Source organism: Macadamia integrifolia, unplaced genomic scaffold (genome assembly GCF_013358625.1).
Source record: "Macadamia integrifolia cultivar HAES 741 unplaced genomic scaffold, SCU_Mint_v3 scaffold2565, whole genome shotgun sequence".
NCBI classification, from domain to species: Eukaryota; Viridiplantae; Streptophyta; class Magnoliopsida; order Proteales; family Proteaceae; genus Macadamia; species Macadamia integrifolia.
In genome coordinates, this window is record NW_024868801.1 from 8400 (window position 1) to 23871 (window position 15472).

At 41.8% G+C, this 15472-nt stretch overlaps 1 long non-coding RNA gene across 1 annotated transcript; it reads right to left on the reverse strand.

Annotated features, from left to right (window-relative positions):
• Nucleotides 1-1187: 1187 nt before the first annotated feature.
• On the reverse strand, nucleotides 1188-15029 carry LOC122066756. Its single transcript, XR_006136447.1, has 4 exons — nucleotides 14919-15029; nucleotides 13252-13390; nucleotides 11974-12061; nucleotides 1188-1450 (listed from the first exon to the last, which is right to left on the reverse strand). It is a non-coding gene; the product is annotated as an uncharacterized LOC122066756 (long non-coding RNA).
• Between the last annotated feature and the right edge of the window lie 443 nt (nucleotides 15030-15472).

Consider the following 15472-nt stretch of genomic DNA (forward strand, 5'->3'; position numbering starts at 1 on the left):
AGCAAACTAAAGGTTTTGGGCCAAAACCTATCTCATCTCTACCATATCTATTTACAATTGGTTGATGTACTGTGTCACACCCTACTCTGATAGGCCAAGGTAAGCGGCACTGGACACCCATATCTAGTCAGTCTAACACTCTAAGATCACAGATGCAGTACCTTAATTTCTCAAATGCCACCAATATCACAACTAAAATTAGAGTATGCTAATAAATCATACAATTACTACTAGTAATGTACTAAAATGATAATTTACCAATATACAAATTCCATGTTTGAAAACAACCACATGTTACAATATTACTTACTACACATTTCATAAATATTTGCAACAAAAGATATAGCTAAAATAATAGAAGCGAAACCCATTAGCATCTTGGTGTCTCACGAACCCAAGCCTCACAACTGCCGCTGAAATCCAATTCTACCTCAGCATCGGTTCCACCATCTAAAAATATAAATCTATAAGGGGTGAGCTTCACAAGCCCAATGAGGGGTGTGCATGCAAACAAAACAAATGATGCAATGTATACTCAAGCAAGTCACATGATGCTCATGATCTAGTTTTAACATATAATACATAGCAAACAATTACTAAGTCAAAGATAAGGTCTCAGTGCTACTGTAACATAGGTGGTATCCTTAGTCCCAACAAATCCATCAATCACCCAATGATACAAACTAGTTGCCAGTCAGAAGCCTACAGGTTCTGAAAAACCCATCGATCGCCTATGCTGTGGGCTAACCATAATCCTAAAAAACCCTCAATCACCCGTGCGACATCCGTCTTTGAGTATAGTACGTTGTACTATGGATATGATATTCTCAATAACATACAACACCTTTGGGGTTATCCAATACCTAACCCCTAATAACAAGTGGTGTAGCACTAGGATTTGTGAATCCTAACCTTATGCATTCTACATGCATCAATTACAACCCATATCATCCAATCATACATCTGTGGCCATAACTATAATACCGATCTCTGAGCTCATGGTGTCACACCCTGCTCCCAGTAATACCTAGGAATACCAGTGATGTGAGTCAGACACTTACCCGCCTTATGCTCCTACCAGGATCTCTGATAGAAGTACCTTAACATACACAATTTCACAATACCGAACCAAATAAATTGCAGCAAAATCAGAGTATATCATAGCAGATCATAATTTAAAATGGGGAACCATTTAGTGATAGTATATACCATAACCAAGTCATTCCTTTACAAATGTCCACTACTTAAAATTTATAAGCCCAAAAAGAATACCATTCACAATTTTGCATCAAAATAGCAAAAAGTAACTATGCAACTCAGGGTGCCGCGTATGCACAGTTGTTATAGGCACAATCCAGATCATGCTCCTCGGCTTTTGGCATCCACTAGTCACCTACTCCATACTCTGGTCCAAAGGAAGTTGAGTCACAACCCAATGGCACCACTATATCTGCATCATCATTTAAAAAACAAAATATACGAGGGGTGAGCTCCAACTAACTCAGTGAGGGGTGGGGTTTATGCACAATCAAGCATAAATAATTATATTTATACTGATCCACGATGTCATGAGTACAAAAACTAAACACATAGTCCATGATATGTGATGCAGTTCATTTGATTATTAATCCATCTAGCATACGACAAAGTCTGATAAATGCGACTATGACACATTAGGCTGTATCCCAGGTCCCAGAACTCATACATCGGTCATACAGTGATACAAACCCTAGTCACGATTAGGAATCTGTCAGTCCCAAAATACGACCATCAATCACCCAGCAAATCCTTGATAACCCCCTCCTAGCAATCACGGCACCAGAATCACTATTGGCCACGTCGAACTATTTCTCGACTTCGAAAACAATCACATTGTACCACGGGTGTGGTATTCTAGAAAGGTTCATCAAATATACCACCATTGGATTATCAAACACCTCACCCCCTGTTGGCAAGGGGACGTGGCATAGGGAATGCCACTTAACCACAAATATTCTACATGCCTTACATAATGATACAGTTAGTATGGACTATACGATATCGAAATCATCATCGACCACAAGTTGTAACCCACGACTATATACGTATCTAGTATACAAGCAGTTGAGTATAGGCTACGCAATATCAGAATCACCATCAACCACCACAAAGCGTACCCATTCCAAATATAGTCTTGAAGTGCATGATACTAGAATCGCAATCGGCCACGAAGTGCATTTCGAGACTATATCTAATATAATGCACATAATCAATGCATTAATGCAACATCCACACAACGATTATGGTACCAGAACCACTTGGGCCACACGGGAACCGGTCAAACGTCTCAACATCATAGTTCCAATATCCACATTTCATAACATAATGATTCCACATAAATAGCATGTTCACAATCATCAACATAATTATGTTAACAATATAATAATCAATTAAAATTCCTAACACATGTAAGAAATTTCTACATCTTAAGCATTCCATAAAATAGAGTCAACCATCCCTCACCTCGGTTGTACTTAGAGAAAAGTGGTTCTGAGTATGTCATCGGGTGTTCAACTCACTTTTGATCTTATTGCATGTGCGTGTCTCTTTCCTTGGTACAAAGGTAATCGAACGTTAACGGGTGTTGGAAACACTGGAGGGGACCCATAGGGCTACCTCCAAAGGGTACAAGCACTGTCAATTTGGGACAGCATTGGGGAGTCACTAGAAATATGCCACCGAAAATATCAATCTTGTTTCTGATGGACCAACAAAGGTCTTCTAAGGGTCTGGACTTCACTAGAAATATACCATCGGAAACAACCCAGGTTGTTTCTGATGGGTGTTTTCAATGGATTCCTAGAAATGAACCTATGGATTTGGGGCTTTTCAACTCGGGCCCGATCGTCGGGGTTCATTCTATGGGGTTTATAAAGGGTCTCCCCACCTTCATTTTAAGCCGAAGAATTTTGATTCTGCAAAGCCATTTGGGAGATACGACAATCGAGTGGTGGAAACCCTAATTAGGCAGTTGGTCACAAGTGTTGTCAGAGCTCACTCGGCTTGGTTTGAGCTCGACAACTACACCAGGGGAGTGAAATGACACTCACCTGAGCTCCTGGAGGTGCTGGGGTCTAAGCTCACTTCCTTGCTCAACTATACTAGGTCAAAATGAAGAAAGATGGTGGTAGGGGAAGGTGGCACCTACCTCCGGCAAGATTCAAACAATAATTTGTGAAGTTGAGAGCTAAGGTGAGCTCCTCCTCTCTTCTCCTTCCTTCTCTTCCTTTCTCTACTCTTCTTTCCCATGAGGAAGGGTGTGGGAGAGTGTGTGGGGTCTTCTGGGTCTATTAACGATGCGAGTGGTGGAGCCCACGGGCATCGAAACCCAACCAGCAGCCCAAAGGGCCACCGGATCCATCCTAGGCTGTTTTCGATGGGCTTGTTTTCGGTGGTCAAGGTAATGTTGTGCCTTGACTGCCTGTTGTCCTCATTTGATCATTCCCCAGGGGGTTACCCTAGGCTATAGTCATATTCTTCTGGTAATTTTGGTATATGCCAGGACTCAAGTGTAGAGTTTCGGGTCACTTACCACTTGGGGTTGAAAGATCCAAATCCCTTCTAGTTGGATTGGCATGATATGCACAGACAAGTGGGATCATCCTTTCTCTTTTTGTAATGAGCTGCCATGAGCCACAATCCATTGGTGCTCTTTATCTTTGGTCCGAAATCTATCATAGAAGTTCAAATTAGACTGGGTTAGGCACAGGTGTAACATCCCCCCCACCTTACAAGAATTTCGTCCTCGAAATTGAGCATCCTTGGTAAGTTAAACAATCCAGGGTATTACTTCTTTATTTCATCTTCTTGCTCCCAAGAGACTTCTTGCTCTGAGTGGTTAATCCACTTCACTTTGACGAATGAAACAGTATGATTGCAGAGGATATGGTCCCTCCGATCAACAATCTTCTCTGGGAACTCTTTGTAGGCATAATTCTCATCCAACTCACGTGGTATTTAAGTCAAGACATGAGTTGGGTCTGGTATATACTTCCTCAACATGGATACATGGAAGCCGTTATGGGTGCCCTCCAACTCTAGTGGTAAGCTATCTGGTATGCCACCAGTCCTATCCTCTCTAGTATATCATAAGGTCTCATGTATCTAGGACTCAACTTTCCCTTCTTGTCAAACCGCATTACCCCTTTGAATGGGGAGATCCATAAAAATACTTTGTCTCTCACATCAAACTCTAGATGCTTTCTTCTGACATCTGCATCACTCTTTTGTTTAGACTAGGCTGCCTTGATTCTTTCTCTGATCACACCCACCTTCATTAGTGGCTTGTATCAAGTCTGGGCCTAGGATGTGTCGTTCACCAACTTCGTCCCAATAGAGAGGAGTCCAGCGTCTCTTACCCTATTATGCTTTGAATGGAGACATACCGATGGTGGCCTAGTAGCTATTGTTGTAGGAGAACTCAATAAGTGAAATATGCTCATCCCAACTATAACTCATGTCCAAAGCACATGCTCGAAGCAGGTCCTCCAAGGTCTGGATAGTCCTCTCTGATTGACCGTCCGAGGGTGAAATGCCATGCTGAAATTCAACTGTGTACCCATTACCTTCTGTACATATGTTCAGAATTTAGAAGTAAATCTGGGATCTCGATTGGAGATGAGGCTAATTGGTACAACATGCAACTGGATGATGTTATCAATACACAACTTGGCCAACTTGTCCATAGAGAAGATGACTTTAATTGGAATGAAGTGAGCTACTTTGATTAAGCTATCAACAACTACCAAATGGCATCCATACCCTTGTTGGTGCTAGGTAATCCTATGACAAAGTCCATGGTGATGTTCTCTCATTTCCGCTCCGGAATAGATAGTGATTATAGTGAACCATGGGGCCTCTGTCTCTCTACTTTGACTTGTTGGCAAGTGAGGCACCTTAACACGTGTGGCCACGTCATTCTTCATTCCCTTCCACCAGTAGAAACCTTTCAAGTCCTTGTACATTTTGGTGCTACCGGGGTAAATGGAGTACGAAGAGTTGTGTGCCTCTCTCAAAATAGTATCTGTCAAGTCACTATCACTAGGCACTCATAACCTTCCCTTAAACTTAAGAATTATCCCTTATATCAAGGAGAAATCTGGGTCCTTCTATTTCCCTTCCTTGTAGTCTGCTATCAATTTTTGCAACTCTGCATCAGTAACTTTAGCTTCAGTAATCCTATCCACTAGGCTAGTAGACACCACTAATGCTGATAATGATAAGGTGACACCTTCCATTAGTAGTTCCAAATCTAGTTTCTTAACCTCCTCGATGATATATTCATTGGTGGTCAGTGAAGCTAGAGTCAGTGTCTGAGATTTTTGATTAAGTGCATTGGCTACTACATTAGCCTTCCTTGGGTGGTAGTGGATAGTACAATCACAATCCTTCATTAATTCTAACCAACGCCTCTGTCTCATAGTGGCTCCTTTTGGGTGAAGAAATACTTGAGGTTCTTATGGTTACTGTATATCTCACTCTTCTCACCATATAAATAGTGTTGTAAATCTTCAAGGCAAATATCACAACTGCCAATTCTAAGTCATGGGTAGGGTAGTTCTTTTCATACTCCTTCAATTGGTGTGATGCATAGGCAATGACCTTTCCATACGGCATCAATACACAGTCCAATCCTAGCTTGGAAGCATCACTATACACACTTGTGCCGGTTGAAATAGTCAAGTTTGGAGCTGATACCAACTTTTGCCTTAGTTCCCTAAAGCTTTTCTCACAAGCATCGGACCACTCAAATTTTACACATTTTTGTGTAAGTTGGGTCATTGATGAAGAAATGCAGGAGAAGTTCTCAATAAATCTCCTGTAATACCCAGTCAATCCAAGAAAACTACAAATGTCTGCCACATTCTTAGGAGTATCCCACTCTAAAATTGCCTTTCACGTTTCCTGGGTTAACCTCTATACCCTTATCTGAGACAATGTGGCCTAGGAATGCCACTTGTGAAAGCCAAAACTCATAGTTGCTAAACATGGCATAGAGTTGCTTCTCTCTCAGATGTCTCAATACCAGTCTTAAGTGGACGGTATATTCCTCTACAGCCTTGGAATATACTAAGATGTCATCAATGAACACAATCACAAACTTATCCTAGAATACCCCGATTCATCCAATCCATGAATGCAGCTAGTGCGTTGGTCAACCCAAATGACATCACCAGGAACTCGTAGTGTCCATACCGAGATCTAAAGGTTGTCTTGCTGTGGGTGTACTAACTACCAAATATTGAGTTAAGCATTTGGGTGGGATCCCCATCTTTATCGCAAATGTCGATGATGTAAATAAATCGGATGCTCTTAAGTCAAATAACACATGTGCAGGTAATAATGATATCAATAGGGTACCTGCCGCCACACCTGGTGTAGCTTCCACATCCTTGGTTGTTATAGCAAACACCCTTCCTTGGGGTCTCTGGCCCTATGGTGGTTATACTGGCCTGTTGGCTGTATATGTCTACTGGGGCCTAAGTGGTAGAGTATAAAGTGCATCACCCGACCGACAGTGGGGGTATGGCCTGGCTAGGTGACCTGGCTGGTCACAGTGAAAGCACCTAGGGCTTGAACCCACAGACTATGATACACCACTAGAGCGGGAGGGTTGGAACCTTGGCTCACATCTAGTCTTCTAAACTGGACTAAAGTTGGGTTGATATAAGGGCCTCCGGAATGCTTGCTTGCTCCTTTAGAGTTTGTGGACTCCATGGGTTTCTTTCCCATTCCTTGTTGTGCTATGAAGTTGCCTCTGTGCCGGTCTTCAATGGATTTGGCCACTTGGACCACCTCAGCATAGGTTTGCAACTTCAACCCAACCATTGTTGAACTAATACTTGGCCTCAACCCTTTCTCAAACTTCTTTGCCATGGCCTGATCGCTTCGGATGTGCTCAGGAGCAAAGTAGAATAGCTCCTCAAAGCGTTGTTGATATTCCAATACCAAATGGGACCCTTGCACTAAGTGAGAGAACTCACTCTCCCTTCTGTCTCTGAAGCTCTCAGGAAAGTATTTCCCTCAGAATGTTTCTTTAAAATCTTCCCAAGTGGGGTTTGGGTTGTCTGCCCTCAGAATGGTCTCAATAGCCCTCCTCCAAGCATCGGCTTCATTTTGCATTTAGTAGCCGATACATAGTATCTTCTGCTTATCATTGCAGCCCATCAACCTAAAAAATTTCTTCATACCTCTGATCCATCTCAAGGGCAACAATAGATCTTCGCCCACATTAGAGAAGTATGGAGGCCTAAGCCTTTGGAACTTTTCCATCATTTTCGTTAGATCGGTTCACCCTATAACATACACTTGGGATTGGGCTTGTACCTGCCCTTGCACTTGTCCTTGCACCCCATTTGATGTTTGGGGGGTGGCCAAGCTAGTAGGCACCGAGGTTGTGCTGGTGGAGTAGAAGGTGCGGGTGGTGCATTTTAGGCATCCATAGCTGCCTGGATCCAGGTATCAATCCTGACCATAAATTGAGCTTACCTTTGTTCCACTTTATACATCATGTCGTCCATTATGACGCAATATCTTGGGTCGTAAGTATGGGTGGAGCCATCAGCACATTACATGGTCGACCTTGGTTCCACGTAGGGAAGCAGGAGGTGACACACGGGAGCGAGATCAGGTGTTCCGTCGTGACATGATTCCTGTTAAGGAATTCTCATTAGTCCCACATGCATGTACAAGTTGCATGTTATGGTTACACATGCCTAGGAGGGGCCCCACATTATACTATAATTCACACGCATGCATAATAGGAAGGTAAAAATAATTAAGGAATTCAATTAAATTTAAATTCCCATGTGGCACTGTTCACTAGAAACATACCCAAAAAGTCACCGAAAACAGGACATTTCCACTAGAAATATCAGTCCTGTTTTTGGTGGAGAAAACAGAGGTTGAATTTTCAAAAATTCTTCACCAGAAACAGCCACCGGATTTAGCCCGGTGTTTTCGGTAGACTTCTAACATGATATATAGGGTGTAGGGGTCATTCCTCATTCACCAAAACCCTAATTTACTTGTGGGAAAGTGAGGAGACCACCAAGGAAGCTTGCCCCAGTCCTTCCCTGCTATTTGCACGTGTTTTCTCACCCTATTGCCGTAGTCTACATGTTCAAGGTGATTTTTTCTCCTTCCCTAACCTAGATTTTGGAATTCCTTCTCTGATTTGGTTATTCTCTTCTTTCATTTTCCAAAACCCCAAGTACTTGTCCTCTGTGATCATGTCTGGATGTAGAGCTCTTCCCCGTCGTGCCGCTACTCAACAACAATGGGCCTTCCCCACCTAGGAGTAATATGATCACTTCTGGTTTTAGTCTATGGAGAAGCAAGACCATTGGGTGACATTTGAGTACTGGAATGTTGACCCTAGAAAGTACATACATGTACGAGATTTTTGATGGTTCAACCTCCGTCAACGTTTTGATGCCATAGGGTGGTACTGCATATTGAAGCCGAATAGGATGTACTACCCACGGCTCGTGAGATACTTCTACTGCAACCTACGGTGCATGAACCATGGCACCAAGGACATAAGGATCACCTTAAGGATGAAGGGGTCAACATATCCTTTGACATGGTCGAGTTGGTGGACATTCTAATGATTTCCAATGTGGGGGAACTGGCCTATTGTCCTCCTAGGACTCTATCCTATGAGTTCCAGAACTTCAATGGTTAGACAAAGATGGACCACATGCTTACGAGGCAAGAAGTGGGGTGGTCTCGATCTACCAACTATCATGCTACCCTGAAGGTCATGTGCCAAGCCATTTAGTTGAACGTCCTCCCAACCAGTGGACACTACGATGAGGTATCTATCCTAGAAGTATATGTCACCTATTGTGTTTACATAGGGGTGCCAATTCGTCTCCCCTACCTGCTAATATGGACCATAGTAGTGAAAGCTGAGGATCGCAAGTCCTGGAACCTCTACTATGGCCAGCTCGTAACTAAGGTCTTCGGGCACTTTAAGGTGGAGTTGGATGATGAGGAAGGGCTGGGAGTTGATGTCCTTGACTTCAACCAAGAGTCCCTGAAGAAGATGACCATAGATATGGATGAGGTGATTGAGGAGGAGGAAGAAGAGGGGCAGCAGCCTATGGATGTAGGGGACCAGCAGGGAGGTGGTAATGAGGGTGGTTAGGATGGTGCTAACCCTTCGGCTCCTCCACATGTACCTCCTCCTGGAGTGTTTCCACCACCTCCCCCATAGGCTATGGATGTAGAGGACCAGCAAGGAGGTGGTAATGGGGGTGGTTAGGATGGTGCCAACCCTCATATTTATAATGATCCATGATGTCATGAGTACAAAAAGTAAACACATAGTCCATGATGCGAATGATGCAGTTCATTTGATTATTAATCCACCTAGCATACAACTAAGTCTAGTAAATGCTATTATGACACATTAGGTTGTATCCATAGTTTCAGAACTTGCATACGGTAACTGTTTGAGATTTAAAAGTGATTGCAAGCATACGGATCAGTGTAGCTATGGGTAGAACATAAGGAGAGCAACCACTTTATTTTTGGCTTCTTTTAGTAACACAAAAGTGTATCGATTAATTATGGCGATCTACTTCTAACTACCGCCCTAAAATAAATGCATTTAAAAGCGTCATAACCATCACATCTAGGAATTTAAATACTTCAAACCACACAGATAACAAGTAAATAACTAAAAGTAAAAGTGCTGAAATAAAAAGCAAGAAAGTAAAAGTGATGAAATAAATAATAAAAGTGCAACTAAAAGGGAAAAGAAAGCTAGAAAGAGGCACATAAGTAGGTTTCTCTACTTAGCCCGAGGGATGCACTGCAAATAATGCAAGCTTCCCTACTTGACTAGAGAGTAACTCTTACAAGGGCTTCACTACTTAGCTTTATGGAAAGGAAGGCAAAGTAAATAACTAAAAGTAAAGGTAATAAAAGAATGGTTCTATGGCTAGGAGGGGCAAAGCCAACGCATCGTCTAGCCAAGAACCTTAGGGGAAAGGGAAAATAATAAAGTAAACTGAAATTAAAAACCTAAGTTAAGAATGAATGGGTAGCCAGAAGAGGGAATGAGAGGGGGGATGAGAAGACTTATGAAGAAGCCTACCTACTTGAACTTCCATACTTGAATTAAAAATTATTGCTTCTTGTTTAATTTGAAATACTACCAGCCCTAAAAACTAGATCTGGAATAAACCAAATTTGAAACTTCTAGGCCTGGATAAGACAAATCTAAAGTTGAAAACTTATGCTCCACACTTGGTTCTTGTCACTTAGAACTAAGCCTAGAACTAGAAAGTAAAATTACAACTGAATACTATGAACAATAAACATAAAAAAACTTGCATTCATTGAATAAACATCCATTATATAAGTGCTTAAACCGAAAAGTAAGAAGACTTAGAGAAGAACTAAAAAAAACCTAGAGAATGACTAGAGAAAGAGAGAAACCCCTAAAAGAGAAGTGCACCCTCTCCCCTTTTGCATGATTTTTATTTATAGGAAATAGGGGAGAGGGAGTTCAATGAATTGGTTGTGATGACATGGAGGAGAGAGAAGAGAGAAAGGAATAGAAAGGAGAGGAGTCCAACGAATTAGGTTTCCTAATTGGGGTTTTTGTAGATCTAAGGTGATGACATGGAGGAGAGAGAAGAGAGAAAAGGAGAGAATCGTAGGAGAGAGGAGATCTCTATGATTTTCCCTTCCTTTTTCTTCCTATTTTATTCTCTGTTTTCTCTCTGTTCAAATTTGCACACAACCCCTTGGATGATTTCTTCTTTTGCTTGAATCTTCTATTTTTTTGTGGAAATGCCATCCATGCCCTTGATCTTTAAGCGGAGGAATAGGAGAGAGAAAATCTTCATAAAATCTCCCAAAAGTAGAGAAACTCTTCAACACAAGGGAAGGAGAGAGGGTGTATAGCCCAAGTGAGTCCCTCCTTCTTTGTTGGCATTTGAAATATTCTCTTGTACCCCTGGGACAACTGCAGAAGGGCTGGGTTTGCATCTCGATTATGTTCTAGTCCATTATTCTTTTTCTGACTCGAAAAGAATAATCACTTGTATGGGTACCAAAACGAATGTGTACTTTTAATGCAATACATCCATCTAGTTTAAAATTTCGTCCTCTTCGCAGTCATGAAAAGAAAGGACCTCTTTATATGGAAAATTGGAGATATGACACCCGATAGTCCCTAACGCCTTTAGAATACAAAACCTGCAAAAAGAGAGTAAAACCCAAAGTGGCTTCATTTTAAGTATGTAAAAATGCATGCTTACATCCTAAGATTTCACACACACCCAATGATACAAACCCTAATCGTGATTAGGATCCTTCCAGTCCTGAAATGCGACTATCGGTCACCCAGCAAACCCCTGATAACCCCCTCTTGGCAGTCATGGCACCAGAATCACTATCGGCCATGCCAGACTATTTCCCACCTCCGACAACAATCACATCGTACCGTAGGTGTGGTATTTTGGAAAGGTTCATCAAACATACTGCAATTGAGTTATCTAACACCTTACCCCTTGTTGGCAAGAGGACGTAGCATAGGGAATGTCTCCTAATCACAAATATCTACATGTCTTACATAATAATACAATTAGTATGGACTACGCGATATCAGAATCACCATCGGCCAAAAAGTGTATTCCATGATTATATCTAATCTAATGCACATAATCAATGCATGAATGCAACATCTACACAACGACCACGGTACTAGAACCACCTTGGCCACATCGGATCCCGTCACACATCTCAACATCACATATCCAATATCCACATTTCAAACCATAATGAATCCACATAAATAACATGTTCACAATCATCAACATAATCATGTTAACAATATAATAATCAATTAAAATTCCTAACACGTGAGAAATTTCTACATATTAAATATTCCACAAAATAAAGTCAATCATCCCTCACCTCGGTTGTACTTGAAGAAAACGGGTTTCGAGTATGTCACCGGGTGTTCAACTCACTTTTGATCTCATTGTATGTGTGCATCTCCATCCTAGGTACAAAGGTAATCAAACGTTAATGGGTGTCAAAAACACCGAAGGGGACTCATAGGGCTTACCCCTAAAGGGTACAAGCAGTATCAATTTTCAAACAACACTAGGAACTCACTGGAAATATGCCACCGAAAACAGACAATTTTCACCGGAAATATTAGTCATGTTTTTGGTGGACCAAACAGAGTGCTCCTAATGGTTTGGATTTCATCAGAAATATACCACCAGAAACAGCCCAGGTTGTTTCCGATGGGTGTTTCCAATGGACTTTCAGAAATGAACCCACGGATTTGGGGCTTTCCGGCTCAGGCTCAATCGTTGGGGTTTGTTCCATGGGGTTTGTAGAGGGTCTTCCACCTTCATTTTAAGCTGAAGAAGTTTTGATTTTGTTGAGCCATTTGGGAGATACGATAGTCGAACGGTGAAAACCGTGACTTGGCATTTGATCACAAGGGTTGTCAGAGCTCACCCGGCTTGGTTTGAGCTCAGCAACCACACTGGGGGAGTGAGATGACACTCACCAGAGTTTTGAGAGGTGTCGAGGTCTAATTTCTCTTCCTTGCTCAACTATATTAGGTCAAAATGAAGAAAGAAGTTGGTAGGAGAATGTGCCACCTACCTCTGACAAGATTCAGGCAAGAAGTTGCACAGTCGGTAGCTAAGGTGAGCTCCTCTTCTCTTCTCCTTCCTCTTCTCTTCCTTTCTCTCCTCTTTTTTTCCTCTCCCACGTTTTGGACAAGTGAGAGGTGAGAAATGAACTCACCTCTCCTATTTATAGTAAGTCACATCCTTAGGGCCTGTTTGGTTGGTCCTTGTATGGTCCAAGTAGGTTATTCTGCAATTTGGGACATTTGGGCCCACCTCCTTAGACTCATATGGAGTACAAGTCATGAGAAAGGGTGTTGGAGAGTTCGTAGGGTCTTCCAGAGTTTTTCACGATGCCAGTGGTGGGGCCCATGGGCATCAGAACCCAACCAGTAGCTCAAAGGGCCACCGGATTCAGGGTCAATGGATCCAGCCTATGCTATTTCTGGTGGGCTTGTTTTCGGTGGTCAAGGCAGTGTTGTCCCTTGACTGCTTGCTGCCCTCATTTGATCATTCCCTAGGGGGTTGCCCTAGGCTATAGTCATATTCTTTCAGAAAATTTGGTAAGTGCCGGGACTTGGGTGCAGAGTGTCGGGTCACTTACCGCTTAGGGTCAGAAGATTTGAATCCCCTCTAGTTGGACTGGCATGATATGCACAAATAAGTGAGATAATCCTTTCCCTTTTTGTAATGAGCTACCATGAGCCAAAATCCATTGATGCTCTTTATCTCCGGTCCGAGATCTATCACAGAAGTTCAAATTAGATCGGGTTAGGGCATGGGTGTAACACATGGTACCAGAATCCTCCCTCGGCCACACTGTGCCTCAAACTGTCAATGTTACAATTATTACCACTCAACTATGTCACTGACACATCCACAAAATCTTGATCACATCATTCTTGGTAAAACCATGCCACATGTGCAATATATAATTTTATATAAAATACATCCAAAATAGAGTTAGCACAGCATTACACATGGGCACACAAAAATAACATACGCAAAAATACTCCATAAACAAATCAAATACCCACTCACCTCAAAACTAATAAAAAATTATGATAGATTTCCTGAGATCAACATTGTGTCGTCACCCGATTGTTTAGGTTCTTAAACCAAAGGTGTATCATATTGTCAACCATTTATAACACCTAATATGACTAAATATAGGTTCATTGCTGAACCTAAAACAACTCCCAATAGCCCACATACTAACCCCATATAAAGCCTTGGAAAAGCCCCCAAGTTACCCTTACCCATGGTTTAAATTTAGGTAAAAAGGTAAGGAAGAGAACATACAAGGGGTAGGGCATAATTCAATGAAAATAGGGGCTAATTAGACCTAAAATCACTCCACTGGCAGGTTCAACTGGCTGGCCATAGGATCCACCGACTGGTTGATTTCTGTAGAAATTTCTACTACCATGCAGGTATCCTAGCTAGTTTCCTTCGCTTGGGCTATCTATGGCCAAGGGCCAATGCCCATGGCAGCATGGGGAGAGTCTATTCATGCCTCTAGGGTCGTTCTACAGTCCCTAAAACTACCAATTACAGTAATCAAAATTCTGTTCCAATACGCTTTCAAATTTCTTCATAATTTGCATACCTAAACCATATAATTCAAAAAACCAGACATGTCCCACCTCTTTTATTGATTTAATTGAAGCTGGATAGCCCTAGGAATGATGGTTGTACCATGTTTCATCTCCAATTGAAACCAATTCATAGGAATAATTAAAAATTCAGATGGGAACTGCAAAGTATTTAGATTCAACTAAGAATTTAGCCACTTGGGACTAGCTGAACACAAATCTGAATTTTTCCCATCTAATTCATCGCTCATATGAAGCTGAAAATTTATAAGAAACATGGTAGAACCATGCATCAGTTCCAATTGAGCTCAGGAGGGACAATTCATAATTTACAGGGAAGGAATTGGGCAATTTCTTCCCAATTCACTCAAGAGAATACAATTGTAGTACATGCATGCCTAAAATCAGAAATTACTTGCATGTATACTTCATTCCCAGCCCTAATTACACAAAAATATCCTTGTATGGCAAAAGCCCTAAGATCCAGGGCGCCCAGTGAACAATTGACATCAAATTAAAGGCCTAAACCCTTACTAAAATTTGGGATTCTTCTACTGGGCACTAAATCAGTACATAGGGACTCAATTTTAATCCCTAATTTACTGAAATTCCCAACCCTAGCATGCTACTATGACATCAATTGATTACACAAATTTTAGAGGGCACCAACACTTACCTTAGGTGTAGGCAGCCCCAAAATTGTAGTTGTGCTCTTCCTTTTTCTTCTTCTTCCTCCTTCCTCTTCTTCTTCTTCTTCTTCCTCTTCTTCTTCTTCTTCTTCTTCTTCCACCTTGCGGTTCCATCGAATTTTGCAGTGAAATAAGGTGAACAATGGCTGTTTTCAGGTTTATATTGTCACACCCCGTTCACACTGAACCAGAGCAGTGACCGAGTTAACACCGGTTAACCCAAATCTGCCAGGATCATCAGATACTGTATTCCACCACAGTATACACACACTAACATAAGTTCATCAGATCAGCGGAAGACTAAGTTTTACCTGTGGATAAATCCCATATACTTGATACCCGAATTGTGATACAATAATTATATACATGTGGGCCCGAAGGCATGATATTTACACAACAAAAGTACAATTCATATATCAAGTATATACAGGAAATCATCAAAAAAATCAGAGTGCACAGCTCGGCTCGGTCTCAAGGCTGGAGCTCAGCTCGGCATCAAGGGTCGTGCCCAGCTCGGCATCACATAGAAGAGCTCAGCTCG